Here is a 16540-nt window from a genome sequence, read left to right as displayed (position 1 = left end):
TCGGGGATCCAGTGGAGGTCTACATTGACGACATCGTTGTCAAATCCCGCAAGATGGAGCAGCTCATCGCACCTATCCCACTAGCACGTCGATGATCTGGTCAACCTTGTCCTTGTGCTCATCCGTGCAGCCTTACCTCCATGACTCCTGCCATACAACGCACCCGCCGGTGAATGCCGACAACTTCTCGACGGCCTTCTCGAAGCCATAGCTGTCGTCGGGGATGTAGAACCAATTGGTGTGCCAGCCCCAGTTGGAGTCATTCGCCTTGATCTTCGGGTACTTGTCCGCGTACCCGAGGTGCATCTGGATGGAGGTGCCGCCAAGCGGCACATGCTCCGCATCCCCCGAACTTATTTTTCGTTGCCAGACCTCAAAGATCTAGCGGAAGAGCGACGCGTGGGGGGTGATGCCGAGGAATCCCTCGCACACCATCATGAAGCCAGCGAGCTGCAGCAACCCATTGGGGTTGAAGTGCTTCAGCTCGATCCCGAGCTCATGGAGGAAGCCCCGGAGGAAGGGATGCGCCGACAGCTCGAACCGCTGGGTATGGAACTCGAGGATGGAGATGGTCTCCCCAGGTTTGGGGTGCGGGAACTGTTCCCCCGCAGTGGCATGCCACCTCCTTCGGCGGGTGGCAGCTCGTGGCGACCAACTCCCGCAGCTTTGCTTCCGTCACCACCAAGGGAGCCCACGAACCCATTGCCGGGGAAGAGGTAGAGGTGTCGGCGTCGGTGGAGGCAAGGGATGATGCATGCGAGAGAATCGTGGAACTCACCAGGTCACCCTCACAACTCCTCCTTCTCTCTCTCTCCGTCTATCTCTCCCTCCCTCCCTCCCTCCTCCCTCTCGCTCTCCCAGCTACTCGCGCGCGGCTACATGGCAACGGCCGGAGGAAAGGCATGCAAGCAGGAAGAATGGGGAAAAGAGAAGTAGCGGTGGATTTAAGGGCGCAACCCTAGGGAGGCCAACCGTCCCCTTTGAGCAACTGCGCGAGATGGTGGGCCCAGCCCCTACGGCAGTGTTTGAAACGCACGTGCCAAAAGCATGATGTGCGCGCATGGCCTACGCCATCAAGGCACAACAAGACATGATGGGACGGCCGCTAGGTAGCACCTCGACTCCCGTGCGGGTGACCCCTCAATTGCACTGCTCTGGTGGCTGGGCCAAGCCCAGGCAACAGGCCAGGATGCAAAGGTCGGCTCAACAAACGGGCTCGCGGCTGTCCTGAGACCTAGCAAAACCTAGAGCTAAGGATGGATGGGCTGAAAAAGTCCTAGTGACTGTGAGTCGGGATGCCACGTGGCCCTCGACCTCTCCCCACCATATTTAAGTCCTGGTGACGGGTCCGCCCCGGGTATTCCCGACAAGGGAAGGCAATGAGCCCTCTGACCGCCCAGGTAGGAGGTCGGGGACCAAACAGGTAGGCAGCCAGGATTAATGGGATGTCTCCCAGCGAGACATAGCTAGACTTTCTGCAATTAGAGAGGTGATCGGGTCCCACTTAGATTTCCTAGCAACGCTCGAACGAGCGCACTTACCCGACCAGCCTGGTAGGCAAGGAGCCGTTCCCCATGAAGGGACCGCGTGGGGCACGATCCCAACCACACGAGAGCACTCCTCCGGGAGCAGCGCACCCATGGGCTCGGAGCAACCAGCGCCCAAGGCCAAGCAAGCCATTCGCAACATACACCGGGGACAAAATTTATTATTTCGTTGAACAAACGTCACAAGAAGGGTGTCCAAGATGCCATGTACATATACAAAAAAAAAAGCTGGTGTTGCCGAGCAAGGCAACACCTGGGGCCCATGGTGAGTGCTGCTACAAGGATAGCGTGAAGTGGGGGATGCTCACGTCACTGAGTTAATTATAGCCTCAACACCTTAGGGGCCGCCTATGCGGAGGTGGTACCAAGGATTAGAGCACTGTCAGCTCCAGCAAGCGATGCCACCATCTCCCATGGTGAGAGGGAAAACCCCAGCCACCCTCAAAGCCTCCCATCGGAGGCAACAGGGGGCCATAGTTGCACCCAACAGGCTTAGGAGCAGCGTCATGGCGGCCTTCGTCGAGCCCGCTGGTCCGCCGAGGAGTCGAATGGGAGCATCAGAGCTCCAGAGTGATCTCCGAGAAACCCAGAGGCTGTTCTTACCTGTTATCAGTTCCTCCCGTCGGATCCACGAGGATCTTGGAGTAGGATCGACAACAGGAATGGAGGTGCCTCAGACCCCGTGTGGTACGCCCAGCCGCTCGCTGAGATTCTTCTAGCACCAAGGGCAGGCTGCACGGCAGCCGGCCCGGAAGACTCGGAGACACCCTCTCATCAGCCTCATCCCTCTATCCACACACGGAAACATTTTGGAAGTGAAGTATGGAGCCCCAGGCAGCACACGACGCAGGCTTTATAACCCGAGTGTGGGGCTAAGCCGCACGAGACCGCGGAGCTCGGAGAAGGGTGCCTGCCAGGCAAGGATGCCGCAAGCCCCAATGCACTGGCAAACCCATGTGAACAGCTACAGGATAGAATGATGTCTTGAGTAGGGCCTTAGGATTCCGCGCCGCATGGGGAACCGAGCAAACCGGTCCCGACTGCACACCGGCACGCAACCATCGAGTGATCAGGGGTTCATAACGTGTCGCCTTGAAACACTAAGCAACAACGGAGACCAAGTGGTGTGCACACTAAAAACCTTTCGAGCGAATCTTCGATTCCCTCAGAAGCTCAGGGGCTAGACCTAGTGGGTTTGCTCACGTGAACCCACAGGACATCTCAACCATCAAACAATACACGGGGAGAACAAATGAGCCCTCCTTCAACCTCAAGGTTGGGGGAAGCCTCGGGGGCTACTGATGGGTTCCTGTACTAAGAGTATCCCCGGGAGAGGGATTCAAGGCAACCAAGACACAAAGTCCAAGGGCCCAACAACGAAGAAGCATGCTAGAGGCGGCCCAGGAGACACCGTGGCCCACCTCCCAACCTTCCCTGGCCGGGGGCTATGGACCATAACCCGCTAATCCGACCAGATCGAGGGTGGGGCTCGCAAGGGGCCCACAGCACCCCACCCACTCCTTGACTCAGGAAGACCTGCGCCGTACCAGAGGCATTAAATGCGAGCGGTGGCTTCCCTGACCGCACCACGCCGAGGATGTGACCTGGCGATGGGGGCCACCCTTTACCCGGGGGGTCTGAGGGTGAGGCTACACCCCTTAGACCACCCAGGATGACCTGCAGAGTGAGGCCACGCGTGATCGTACGTGCCCACGCACCCCGACATCATCATCACCCTCGCTGCTGGGACGACCCGTCAAGATCAAGATCCTGCCCCCATGTTACGGCGTGGAGTGGCCGTGAGCGCACTAAAGAGGTCGGGGAAAGTCGGGACGAGCGGCACACCCCATCCAGACCACTGATCAAGGCCTGCCCAGTCATACTAGTACAGACGTCAGCAACGGCTCCCGTCCCGTTCACTACCACGAGGTTGGCGGACAGGACGAAGCACACCGCGGAGCAGGCCAAGCCATGCATAAGTGGCCCATGTCACATAGGAGCCACCGTACAGGGCGTGCAAAGCCCATGACTTGCTAAAAGGATAGGACAGGGAAGCCCATTGGTGCAAGGAAGACCCGACCACGACACGAACCCCGACCTCTAAGGTCGGGGCCCCCTCTATTTCTCAACTTTGTCGCCCCATCCCTAACCTATACAAGGGGAAATGGGCCTCCTTTCTCTCGCTCTCGCATTGCACACATACACCACACATCGCACAAATGCTTGCTTGCAAGCACCCCGTTGTAAGCCCGGTGCACTTGATCTAAGGAACACGACTCCTACCGGAACTGGACGTAGGGATCTTTCCGAACCAGTATAACTTCTTATCTCTTGTGTGCTAGCTATCGGAAATGAGGAGAGCACGACGTACAATCACTAGTCAGTCGGCGGTACGAAATAATGACAAATCTAACAAGGAGGATCTCGATCTGCTCAAAGTCTTGCCGTTAGCAGTAGCTAGACAGTACTGGTCCATCGACCGCCGCGAGTATGTACTTATGTTTTAATTATAATTAAGTCGTTTTATTTTGACTCTAAACTAAGATTATGCATGGAAAAATATATTGGCATCTACAATATCAAATAAGTACACTGTAAAAATATATCTTATTATCTATCTGTTGAAATTAAACTAGTTTAATGGTATATATATTTATATGTTTTCATATAAACTTAACCAAAACTAAAGAAATTTGATTTATGACAAAACTAAAATGGCTTATAATCTAAAATGGAGGGAGTTTTGATCAATTTTATAGCGAAATACATTAACATCTAATGTGAAGTGTAGCTGATTGGTTGTAGTTTTTTTTTTTTTTGAGAGAGAAGGCAGTAGGCTGTAGCTAGATAGTCTTTGCGCTTAATTCTGCGAAACATGCCGTGAAGAACTAATATTATCATAAAAATATCATTATCAAATATAAGTTTATGTATACATGCAACAAATGGAAATATATTAACTAAATTGAAAGAATTGATGCACCACCTTAATTACCCCATTTAGCCTGTACATGTACCCGACTTGAGGGCAACAGTTCAGCTATTATGCCATTTTAATTTGCATGGTGACGATATATTTGATGCTACTAGAGTGTGCTCGAACATCCAAGCAGTGCATATCGATCGGCATATCGCGCATGGCCATACTACGGTCACCTCAATCTGTATGTGCAAGACATGCCAAATCAAGTAATCAACGGGAGAAATGCATGCGCTGCGGCCAAGCATGCAACTGTGTCATCACATTCTTCTTTCGTCTCGTCCGTTCCACCAGGACGACGCCACTGCTGTTCGTCGTCAGCTAATGCAGGCATGCCGTTATGTTGTTCCTGCAGAATTTGTGGCATTGCATTTAAAAAGGATCAGTAAACCCAAACACTCTAGCTTAATTATTTGTCGACCATAAAATACAACTAGTTACAATGCGCGCGCGCGCGCACACATGTTCGTGTGTGTGTGCGTGTGTGTTTGGGGGGGTTTTGGGGGGAGGGGCAATTCTCATTCACACTTCAGATTGCCAGACTGGATATTGTGGGAATGATAAATGACCAGCTAATGCCACGAAATGCATGAATATAAACGCTAATTAAAAAATCTATCAATCGGCATAAATTAATCAAGGTAAGCTAAAACCAACAATTCAAAAAAAAATAGAGCCATCCAAATTCCAAACCCCAATGGACATATAGTCGAGTAGCCGACAGTTCCATTCTAGCAAGGAACCACAATGCAAGCGACAGAGACACCAGGTACGTACAGTGAATGCATATCAGGCATCAGTAATGCATCCTCCAATGGTACAAACTAGTACACTCTAAGAGACAACTCTTTCAATTATCTGACTCTTAGTATATAGTTTGTAATATGAATAACCATACATGTCAACCCCACGCATATTGCTAAAGTACGTGTATAAGATTATCTCTTGATCAAGAGATAGCTCTTCTCTCCTATTAAAATATGAGAAAATATTCTATGAGCTCATATGCGATGATTGGAGGAGGCCGATCGAGTGAGCTAGCTAGCTACGGGTTTAGGCTTAGCTGGAGTCGATGTGATATTACATATGAACATTACGCCAAAACCATATGATATAGCATGTAGCTAGGGGAACTATATATCGAGTACTACAACACTTAGTAAATGTGGGTGCTGCTTTCATTTTCTCCTGTCATTTTCTCGTGCCATACTCTTTGGTTAAAATACATGCATCTACACATGTTTTCAAACGATAAAATACAATCAAGTAAAGTATACAAACCAAGAAGATCTACTGCCCTAGTTATATGACTTTCTGATAGGGAAATATATGGTTGGGTATTACTCTCTCCGTTCCAAATTGTAGGTTGTTCTGATTTTTTAGTTCATAGATATTATTATGCACTTAGACATACACTATATCTAAATGTATAATAATATCTATAAAACCTAGAAAAGCTAAAAAAATCCTACAATTTGGAACAGAGGGAGTACAACTTATAACATTCAAACCAAACGACATTGTGTTGCCTTAATTTGTTAGGAGAAAAGTCGATGTATATGTAAAGGCCTACCAAAACTTACTAAGTACTTGAGAAATATCAAACCAAATGAATTTATAAAATGGAAATAAGGTGAAAATATATATAAAGTTAATTCAGAAGGAAAAATCTGTGCAAAAACTAACAGACAAAAGACAACGGAAAAGTGACGTTTGCTAACGCATGCGCAATCCAGAAAATGCACTGACGACACCGGCCGATGTCGTTGCCTTATCAGTGCTGGGGCATTACAAAAGAAATGAAAAAGAATCGTGAAAAAAATAGGTGAGTTCAGAAAAAAATCATAGCAATTACTATTAGCTAGAATCATATCTCCATCTTTCTGATAATACTGTATATTATATAAGATATCGAGTACCGTATTCATCAATTTTGGTCAACTTATGATAGTGATGATGTCTTTAAAACAACTAAAGTGACCCTGACGAAAAAAAGCAATAAATTACTGATATTATTCCAGGCCTTTCCTCCATTTTTTTCTAAGAATGTAACAAGGTCCTTGGATATGACAAAATTTAAATTTTTATTCCAGAACTTCAAAATGTGCTGGCAAGGACTGATTCTGGTGAGGAATATTTTGAAACAGAAATTGTATAACATGAAGGAAAACCGGAAGGTTCTAATAATTAGCATCAGGGGCGGACCTACATGGAGTCGAGCGAGGGCACGGGCCACCACTCGCTTTTCTATTTTGCAGTGGACATAGGTCATATTTACTGAAGTTTTAAAGACTCTTCTACTAGGAGGCCGCCACTCATTTTCTGGGCTAGGTCCGCCCCTGATTAGCATATGTTTTGCCACCTCTTAAATGAAGAGAAAAGTTCCTCTCTTTATTTCCTTAGAAAAAAAAAGGATGCAACTGTCACATATGGTTCTTCAAACTAAATAACATTCAAAAATAGAAGAGAGAGACAACATGATTGTCGCCTTTTTGCTCTCCCTTTCCATCCAACCGAATGAAGTGGCCGTGATGCAAGAAGAATGATGCATGGAGCCGTTAGCAAGATCACATTGCACACATATTTTATCCAAGCATGAAAGCCAAATGGCCATCCGGCTAGTAATCTAGCATCAAGTGTAGCTAGTGCTGCATTTCATGGCTCTCTTTGAGTGAGGTGCCAATGAGCACGGCATGCACGCAAAGATCCCAATGCAAGTCAAGACACATACAGAGGAAAAGCTTAGACCAATGCATGGGCCCATCCAAAAGAGAATGATCTCTGCTGAGGAGAGGACGAGGAGGCAACTCAACAAGAGAGAGATTCAGGATCGCAGGCTGGCCGCCAAAAGTGGGTGCTCGGTTTTGAGAAGTCCCATGATTTTGTTTGAGGGGACAGTGAGCAGGAATTAGGGCAGCGCTGGTCTCTGATGCATGGGATCATGCCATTTCTGTAGTGTGTGCTGCTCTCCCAGGGATAGGACAGCTTGCCAGCATATCTGGGACATGAGGCAGAAAACAAGCACCACATCCTCCTCCCTCCTCAGCATATGAGGGGACAGATGAGTACTTTTTTCCTCTTTGTACAAGAGATAGCCCAACATACTAGATAGCTATATATTTATACATATACATCTAAACATATATACTACTAGATAGTTATATATTTATATTTATTATATATATACATCTAAATACATATATATACTAGTCTAGCTTCATGTATATATTTATATTATGAACTGATTACTATATATATATGATGAATATAAATGCTCACTGGCCTTTCGCGGCACACAAGAGTGACGATGATTACCCTGAGTAAAATAAAAAGACCAGCCAAATGAGCATTAGTTTATGTCTAGTGGAGGGCCAAAGCATGATTAGTTATAATACAAACAACCGCATCAAACAGCAAGAAAGGGCAAGTGAAATTTCAGGATAAACTTTAAAAAAAGATGGACCCAATCCACTGAGGCGTAGGAACTTCAAGATCCTCTTCATCGTTTGGGATTTAGCAAATCGATTTTATATACAACTTGACCTAATTTTTGCAGGAGCATGCAAATGAGCATATCCCTTTACCATTACAATATTGACAACATTAGATAGCCCATATCAAAAATGATGAGCAAACCATAACAACTCCACCAAATATGAGAGAGAGAGAGAGAGAGAGAGAGAGAGAGAGAGAGAGAGAGAGAGAGAGCAGTAAAAGTAAGTGTATATATATAATCAAAAATTGAAAAGGAAAAGAATTGATGGTAGCTAGTGGTAGAAGGATGGCTTACCAAGTTGAGCAATTGAATTATGCCAAAGATCCTCGCATGGATCTCCCCAATGGTGCGTTCCCATGCAACGTGTCCACCACGCACATCCACCGCATCTTCTTCCTCCTTCGTCCATTGCGTACAGTACACCAAAAGTAGTAGTACCCTTCCAAGATTGAGCAGCCGCCATTGCCCAAGCTTGAAAACGAAGCAAATTAAAGCATCATCTAGCTAGGAGCCTAGGACCATGTTTCTTCTTCCCCCTAGATCCTTGCATGGACGAATGCATGCACAGTCTTCTTTTCCCTCATGTAATCACCAAAACCGTCTCTTCAACCACGAGATCATCATCTCGATCAAGAGTGTCACTGATGGTGGCAATGCGGTGGTGCAGATGGCCTGCTTAGCTAGCGAGTGAGAAGCCATGGACGAAGCAGGCGCACCCTGCCTAGATCGACATCACTGACCTCTTGATGATCTACTGCCAAGACGAAACCGACATGAGCGGTCGCGTCTGCCAGCCGAGGAAGCACGCGCCGCGCGCCTCCTCGGCGACGTACCCCTCCGACGGGTAGTGCAGCCGCAGCAGCAGCCGAGCCTGCGACACCGCGAACGCGCTGAGCGGCCGCGGCGAGAGCCCGGCGGCGCGCGCGGCGGCGGCCCAGGACTCGAACCCCCGGGTTCGCCCGCCGGCGCGGCCCGGCGCCACCACCTCGTCGATCTCCTGGCCGAGGACCTCGCGCTCGACCGAGAGGCGGTCGGCACTGCCCGGCGGGACCGTCGCCTCCAGGGCGTCGAACACCGCCGAGTAGTAGTCCATCGCCGCGGCCACCCGCCGGTGCAGGTCCTCCGGGCAGTCGCGGCCGACGCTCGCTTCCCTCTCTGCGAGGGTCACCACGGCGGGGTTCATGGATTTGACCCAGCTCAGGAACGCCGCGATCTCGCCCTCGCCGCCGAGCTTGTGCAGGAACAGCACGCAATTGACGGCCAGCGTCTCGTCCGGGTGGAGCTCCAGCACGGCGGCGGGGTCTCCGGCGAGCTGCGTGGTGCAGGGGAGGGGGAGCGGGTGGAAGTGGAATGGGAGGTTGAGGGAGCTCGCGAAGGCGCGGAGGCGGTCGCCGGTGCGGAGGAGCACGTCGTGGTCGGGGCCGGCGCCCGTGATCCGAACCTCAGTGGGCCGAGGTCAGGGTCCACGCGGTCGGCGAAGGCCTGCAGGAGCGGCGGCCACTGCACGCCGTGCGCGGCGTCGAGGTCGACGATGTGCAAGCGCCGCGCGCCGGTGGCGGCGGCGGCATCCAGGATCACCTGGTTCGCCGTCAGGTGCGCGAACCGCAGGAACGGCGCGATCTGGTTGTACGCCAGGTACGCCGTCGCCGACGGCGCCCCGGGGACCGTGGGAGCCGCCCCCGCGGGCGCAGAGGTGGCGTCCTCCTCCTCCCCGCCGGCCTTGTCGTCGCCGCCGTCCACGCGGCGGGCGAGCGCGCGGGCGAAGTGGTGCGCGAGGCGGTCGGCCGCGTCGCCGCGCGGGTCGGCGGCGGACAGGACCTCGCCCGCCGCGCGCCGGGCGCCGTCGACGTCGCCGCGGTGGAGTAGGCCGGCGCACGCGAGCACGAGCCCTCTCGGCGAGGAGGGCGCGGCGGCGGCGTCCTGCTCCTGATGACGCGCGCGCGCCGCGGCGTCGCCGTCGTGGCGGGGTGCGCCGAGCATGGCGGCGTCAGGGCGCGGTGGGCGCAGGATCGCATGGCTCGGGCGGGTTAATAGCTCCGGCTGGGCAGCATGTGCACGGGGGGCACGGGCAGCAGCTTCTGTGACAGGACATGCTCAGCTGCCAGTAACATGAGATTCAGACACAGGTGGTTCCGTGCTTGTGTAGAGAGACAGAGAGAGGTCTTGTGGTCTTGTGGACTCGGCTACTTGAGGTGTCTTTTCTCTCTCTCTCTCTCTCAGATTGAGAGGAAAGGTGCCATGGCAAGGTGCAATTGTATTCTTTCTCCCAGTGGACTTAGAGTGAGAATGGTCAAGCTGCTTCTTTCTTTTGGTGCGTTAGAGAGAGAAACATGGGAGAGATTAGGGGAATCTAAACTCCAGTGCTAGCAATACAAGTATAGGTAGGGAAGTATAGGTAGGGATGATAATGGATCATAACCGCCTCCTTCACAATCCAACTAAGGATTATTTATTTTTAGCTTAAAATCATATATTATTATGATCCAGCCCTTTTTATCGAGCCTGATCTTTAAATTGCTAAGTTAAATTAAGGAGCTATTTATCACCCTTAAGTATACTATGTAAGTATACTATGTGGTTAGGGTGGGCCCCAGTAACTTAGTGAGGTGTATATATCATGTTAAATTAAAGAGCTATTTATCACCCCGAAGTATACTATGTGGTTAGGGTGGGCCCCAGTGACTTAGTGAGGTGTATATATCATCATGCATGCATGGCACTGGTTGGTATAGACGATGGTAGATAGACACCGTAGGTATAGGACTAGGCTGCGAATCACATTGACGTGCAAGCTAGCAGCTCTTAGCCCCGATTGGAAACCAGGACGCATGATTTTTGCAGAAATTTCGTAGGAACACGATATATTCTCGGCATGATACGTTTTTGAAATTTCTCACGTTTAAACACTGTCCTTATTTGGTGAGGGAGTGATTTAACTATTTGCCATCGTTACTAAAGACGAGCATTCAAAAGCTATCGTTACGAACGCTCCTACATTTTTGCCACTCTTACAACGAACCTCCGAATTGTTTGGCATTTTGGCACGGCACGTCTGCTGGCCAGCGTGGATGAGGCGCGCGAAAAGACTTTCCTGCCCCTGTGCTGTCTTCTTCCTCCCCGCGCCACTCCCAGTTTGCTCTTTCTTCTTCTCTCTGCTCTCCTTTCCTGCAGCCAGAAGTTCATTCATGGCCGCAAGCAGTTCATCAGTTCACTTGCATGCTAATTTCCCAACACAGATCAGAAGCTAACAAAATTCGCATCTCTCACAAGCTAACAAATTCACAATTCCCAAGATCAAAAGCCAACAAGAAACTCACGATTCACAAGCCACGAAGCAAAACAAGCTTTCATCTCACAACATAGGAGAGGCAGTGCACACGGAGGATTTTCCTGGCCGTGCACCGGTGAACCGCAAGCGGCCAAGCCTCTGCAGGACCGCGCCGTACAGCTGCTGGACGCCTGGACTTCGCCGCTCGCACGCGAGCACGCTGCATCAACACAGCTGCTAGATCAGTGGGATGACTCGACAAGCAAAGAAAGAATCCTCGTCATCTCCATCCTCAAGTTTGGGTACTCGACGGCGATGGGCAGCGCCGGGCCCGTCTCTGCCCTCGGGACGCTCGGCACCAGCTCGTTCTCGAAGTCCGGCACCGCCGCGGCGACGAGAAGCCCAGCGTCGCGGCCTAGGCTGGCCTCATGAGCCTTATCTGGATAAGGCGGGGGTAGCATTGTCTTTTCACATGCATGTTTCAGCCACCGTGGCATGCTCGCGCGTCGTGCCACCTCAGCCAAAATGGCAAAACAATTCGGAGGTTCGTCGTAAGAGTGGCAAAAATGTAGGAGCGTTTGTAACGATCCCTTTTGAAATTTGAATGCTCACCTTTGGTAACGATGGTAAATAGTTAAATAGCTCTCGGTGAGGCGGATATCTCGATCGTGCCATGCCAAGCACAAATGATGGGCTTTTGGAACGCAGGAGTTGTGATAGTTTTACCAAAGACACAGTATGGTTGTTTAATTTATTTATTGGCCTTTTAAATTATTTTTTTGGCAGCACGCCCAATTTAGCTTCGCAAAACAAAAGAAATAAAAGGGTTTATTATTTAACTTTGTGTAGATTCCATTTGTTGTTTGGTCCTTTTCTTTTACAATTTTTTGCATGCAAATATGCATGAAATCCAAAGTTCATAGGAACACATGAACCCCAAAATCAATGTATGTGGTGACTAAAAAGCAGCATATTTCATTTTGTTTACGCTTTCCTCTGTTTGTAAACGTATGATGATATAAACATCGATGCAATCCCCAATATGCACCTTTGATTACAAAATTTTTCTTGAACATGAAAACTACTATATAAATGTTACAGAAAGTCCAATGAAACTACTCCCATTTGGTTGGTCCAAATTGAATTTTTAATCATAGTTCAAACTTAGACAAGTTTGCCGGTTGACATTTTAGGATGCCACACGTTTAGATATATATAGTGGGCACTACGATATCCAAAAATTCTTAATTTTGACCAATAACTAAATTATCCATAGCTTAGCATGCAGATGGTTAATCATGAGCAATTCAATTAAGATATTAGCAGTCAAAAGTTATGGCTTTAGAGATCACGTCTAGCCAAACCGTACCCTACATTTTTAAGATGGAGATGGAGTAGCATTTAAGAGATGGCACTAGATCAACGTATGTAATGAGGCGTTTCTTCCTGCTAGCGCTACACTGCTAATCCTTCCTACTCGTACTCGCCTGAGGCCACCCACCCCCACCAGGCCACCACCCATCTGCGATCTCTGGACGTCCCACGTCCCGGGCCTGTGTGCACGCGCACACGCAAAGGCAAAGCTCTGGGCGACAGAGACGAGACAGGGCCGACTTGGCAATCATCCCTCCTGTCCCGTTCTGCATGGCGCATGGCTGGATCTCCTCCCTCTCTTCTCCTCCACCCCACAGATGCCGAAACGCCTGCCATTGCTTCACGTGCCGCCTGCGCCATCTCCCAGCTCCAAACAATTGGAAGCTTCCCTGTAAAAATATGTCCATGACCATGAGAGAGAGAGAGGCACTGAGCTGAGCCCTCCTGAGCTCTCACATCAGATGGGAGGCATCTTGATATAGGGGTACAACGCGCACAGAGTAGCTAGGCAGCTAGCAGCAAGCAAATGGAATATTTCAGGGGGGTGTAGCCAAAGGCAGGCAGGAGAGGGGTGCAGTGCAGTGCAGGTGCTTGAGCTCGAGCTGCAGGGCTCTGTGGCTCTGGATCAGTGGATGTTGATGCAATGGCTCACCTGATCTGCTCTCCCAGATGGGCAGATGGCAAAGTCTACCATGATCAGCCCTACCTGCAGCCACCTGCACTGTTGCACACCATCCATGCCATCATCCAGACAGATTTGCAGTTTTCACTGCATCAAAGCATGCATATCCCTTGCTTTTCCGGCCCCTGCAAAAAAAAGTAAAGATAAAAATGAATAAAGGAAAATAAATAAAAGTAAATAAAACAATATTTGCTGCATCTGCATATATGCATATATACATATACATGGATCATGCAGGGTCTTGAGTGGGGCTCAAGGGAGATGGACTGGAGGAGCAAGCACTGTCAAGGACATGTGGGGCCAGAGGCGTGTGATACTATAATGCCAGACCAACACATTAGATAGCACAAAGATGAGACAGGAGGAGGCACGGGTTAGTTAATAATAAGGCAGACAACAAATCCAATCCACAGATTAAAAGACATGCTGCTCCACTCATATGCTATGTAGCTTGTATTCTGGCTTGCTGACCTTTTTGGCATTGCTTTTCTTTATTTATTCGATTTGATTACCCCATTCAAATGTCTGTTTCATACAGTGCGTCAATATGGATGAACTCACCAATTGGGCAGTGCAACTGGTGCAACAGCTCCCGTGCTGTTTTTTTTTTCTTTTTCAGATGCGAGAAGCCCAGAACCTTGCTGCCGAGCTCTTTTCAGTCCAGTCCCATCAGGTTGCTCCCAACTACTCTTGCCCAAGTCCCAACAACGCGACGTATCATGCAAAAAGTCAAACACAAATCTTTCAGATCATATTCTCCAAGGCACTAAAAGGGTCAAAGGTCCAAAGGATGCTCCAACGAGGTCATGGAGGCACATTCTCCTCTGATGCCAAAGTATGATATTTCAATGACATTCATTGTCATTTAGGACATCAATACAATCTCCAAGGTGGAAATTTGAGTATAAATTTTCTATGACATTATGTAATTTCTGTTATGATTATATATGGTCGTTTGTGTTTACCTAGTGAACACAGCAGCATCAATCGATGCGATTCTTTATTTAGTAGTGATCAAAACAAGAAAAATGTTCTACCAAAAAGGATCTTAAGATTGGATTGGAATATTGGATTATTCAAAGGAAAAAGATGTGCCATGGAAAAATAAATGAGGGTGAACGGAGGAGCTTGGTGATAAAAGTTTGCCATCGTCTGGGTCACCTGGTGGATTTGAGTCTCACCTCACCCTGCCCGTCTTCCATGTCCCTCTCTCCAGAGCTAGGACCTAGGAGGACCACCTCCTCAAGTGTCTCCAAAAAAGGGCTTTTGCCTTGCACCTAGTATTATCTTGGACCTCTTGTTAGCCGCATCTTCTCTTAAATGTTAAAAGTGTGTGCCTATGGTCCTCATCCCTGTGATAATCAAGTTAGTCATGTAACTGCTTTGGAAGGTTAGTATAGCCACAGAGAAGCTAAGCAAGAGGCTTTGCAATGTTCGCTATCAACAGCAATTGAGTTCTCACTGACATAAAACCAAAATGACAGACATGAGATAAAATGTTCAGTTCACACACAAATCCAGTGAGAATTTACCAGAGAAACTGGTATTGTAAATTATTTAATTTAACAGTCACTAAGGATTTATGAACTTCATTTGGACACCAAGAAATGTGCTATAATCAGTACATAAAAGAGTCAATGACAAGCTACTCTGTAAAGTTATAGTTCTTAATACAACAGCAACATTATAATAGCATATCTAGCTTGGGGTCCTAGTATAGAACAAGCATGTTTGTTTAAGGCAGCCCTGTTTAGCAAATCATCATAGCACAGGAGCACATCAAGAGAACCAGTAGTGACAGAAGTGAGAAAAAGCTTCAGATCACACACAAATCCAGTGAGAATTTATGAACTTCATTTGGGCGCCAACAGATGTGCTATAATCAGTACAGAACAGAGTTCATGACAAGCTACTCTGTAAAGTCATAGCTCTTAATACAACAACATTATAATAACATATCTAGCTTGGGATCCTAGTATAGAACAAGCATGTTTGTTTAAGGCAGCCTGTTTTAGAAAATCATCATAGCACAGGGGCACATCAAGAGAACAAGTAGTGACAGGCAGGCAGGCGCACAAGGCAAAATTCTAGAATACGTTGAATCTTAGATCTGACCAAGGCTAGGATGTTCAATTCAGCCAAAAGCTCACCTAATTGAAGGGCAACGTAGGTCTACAACTACCCATTCCATAGGGCTAGATTAAAATTCTAAGTCCAAGTCAGGTCAAACCTGTAAAATCATGTTACAGCTAGCCATGCACTTTGGTACAGTTGTGGCCAGGTGGAGATAGCAGCCAATTGATTGTATCCACTCTCTTTTTTTGCAATTATTGCCTCTTTTCCATGTCCATCTAATCTTCTCAAGTGATTTATGCAAAAAGTTAATTAAAAGGGACACGTCTTTGGCTAGTTAGGAACTAGTGCAATCATGCAAACCACTTTGGTTTATGGCACCAAACACCAGATCCAAATAAACTTAAGTTTATGGCACCAAACACCAGATCCAAATAAACTTAAGTCTGAAGCATTAGAACTTAAAGTTAATCAAAGATGATATCATAAGAATATAAAAGTGTTTTTTTTTTGCCATAACTTTCACCACAGACGTGTGGTTTAGCATAAAACAGCAAAGAATATACCCATGCCTTTTTTCTCAGGACAAAAAGTCAACCTGCTTTTGCAATTCAAAGATGACATAGATCAATCCAAGATCTTGTTCTCTAAACAAACGGATCAATGAATAAGTTTCTCCTGAACTTGTCGGCCTATTTTCTGCTAGCAACCACAGTTGGTGACTTGGGATTGGTTGAGGCATAAACTTCCTGCCTGCTCATACGTTTTTCAATTCTTGTCCAAATAAAGCAGTTGAGCAGAGTGTATATTCTCCAACAGAAATGCCCCATAGTGTAAGCGTGCAACATAGACCAACCCCAGCACAGTGGGACAACATAGCTTTAGTCAGCACCAGACTGGGTCTTTCCAAAAAATGTATAAGAAAATGGTCAGCAAGTCATGCAAGTCAAAATATACCAGTTTAGATAAAATAATATAGAAAAGGAGGCAAAATGAATGCAGAGAAAATTGTTCATGGAACAACAGTTGACCAACGATTACTTTCAGAAACGAATAATTCAAGTAATACTAAACGTGAGGGAAAGACTTCTGTTTACAAATGCGATGAAGAAACAATTAT

The 16540-nt window shown here is 48.0% G+C and overlaps 1 long non-coding RNA gene and 1 pseudogene across 1 annotated transcript; both read right to left on the bottom strand.

The window, feature by feature from the left end:
• Window positions 1-4441: 4441 nt before the first annotated feature.
• On the bottom strand, window positions 4442-10222 carry LOC101769527 (annotated as a pseudogene).
• Window positions 10223-12518: 2296 nt separating this feature from the next.
• Window positions 12519-15084, bottom strand: LOC111255934. The gene is made up of 3 exons (XR_002676099.1): window positions 13909-15084; window positions 13318-13472; window positions 12519-13054 (listed from the first exon to the last, which is right to left on the bottom strand). It is a non-coding gene; the product is annotated as an uncharacterized LOC111255934 (long non-coding RNA).
• Between the last annotated feature and the right edge of the window lie 1456 nt (window positions 15085-16540).

This window comes from Setaria italica, chromosome I, assembly GCF_000263155.2.
Source record: "Setaria italica strain Yugu1 chromosome I, Setaria_italica_v2.0, whole genome shotgun sequence".
NCBI classification, from domain to species: Eukaryota; Viridiplantae; Streptophyta; class Magnoliopsida; order Poales; family Poaceae; genus Setaria; species Setaria italica.
The sequence above is the reverse complement of the archived record's forward strand: the minus strand, read 5'-3'. Positions and strand labels throughout refer to the sequence as shown.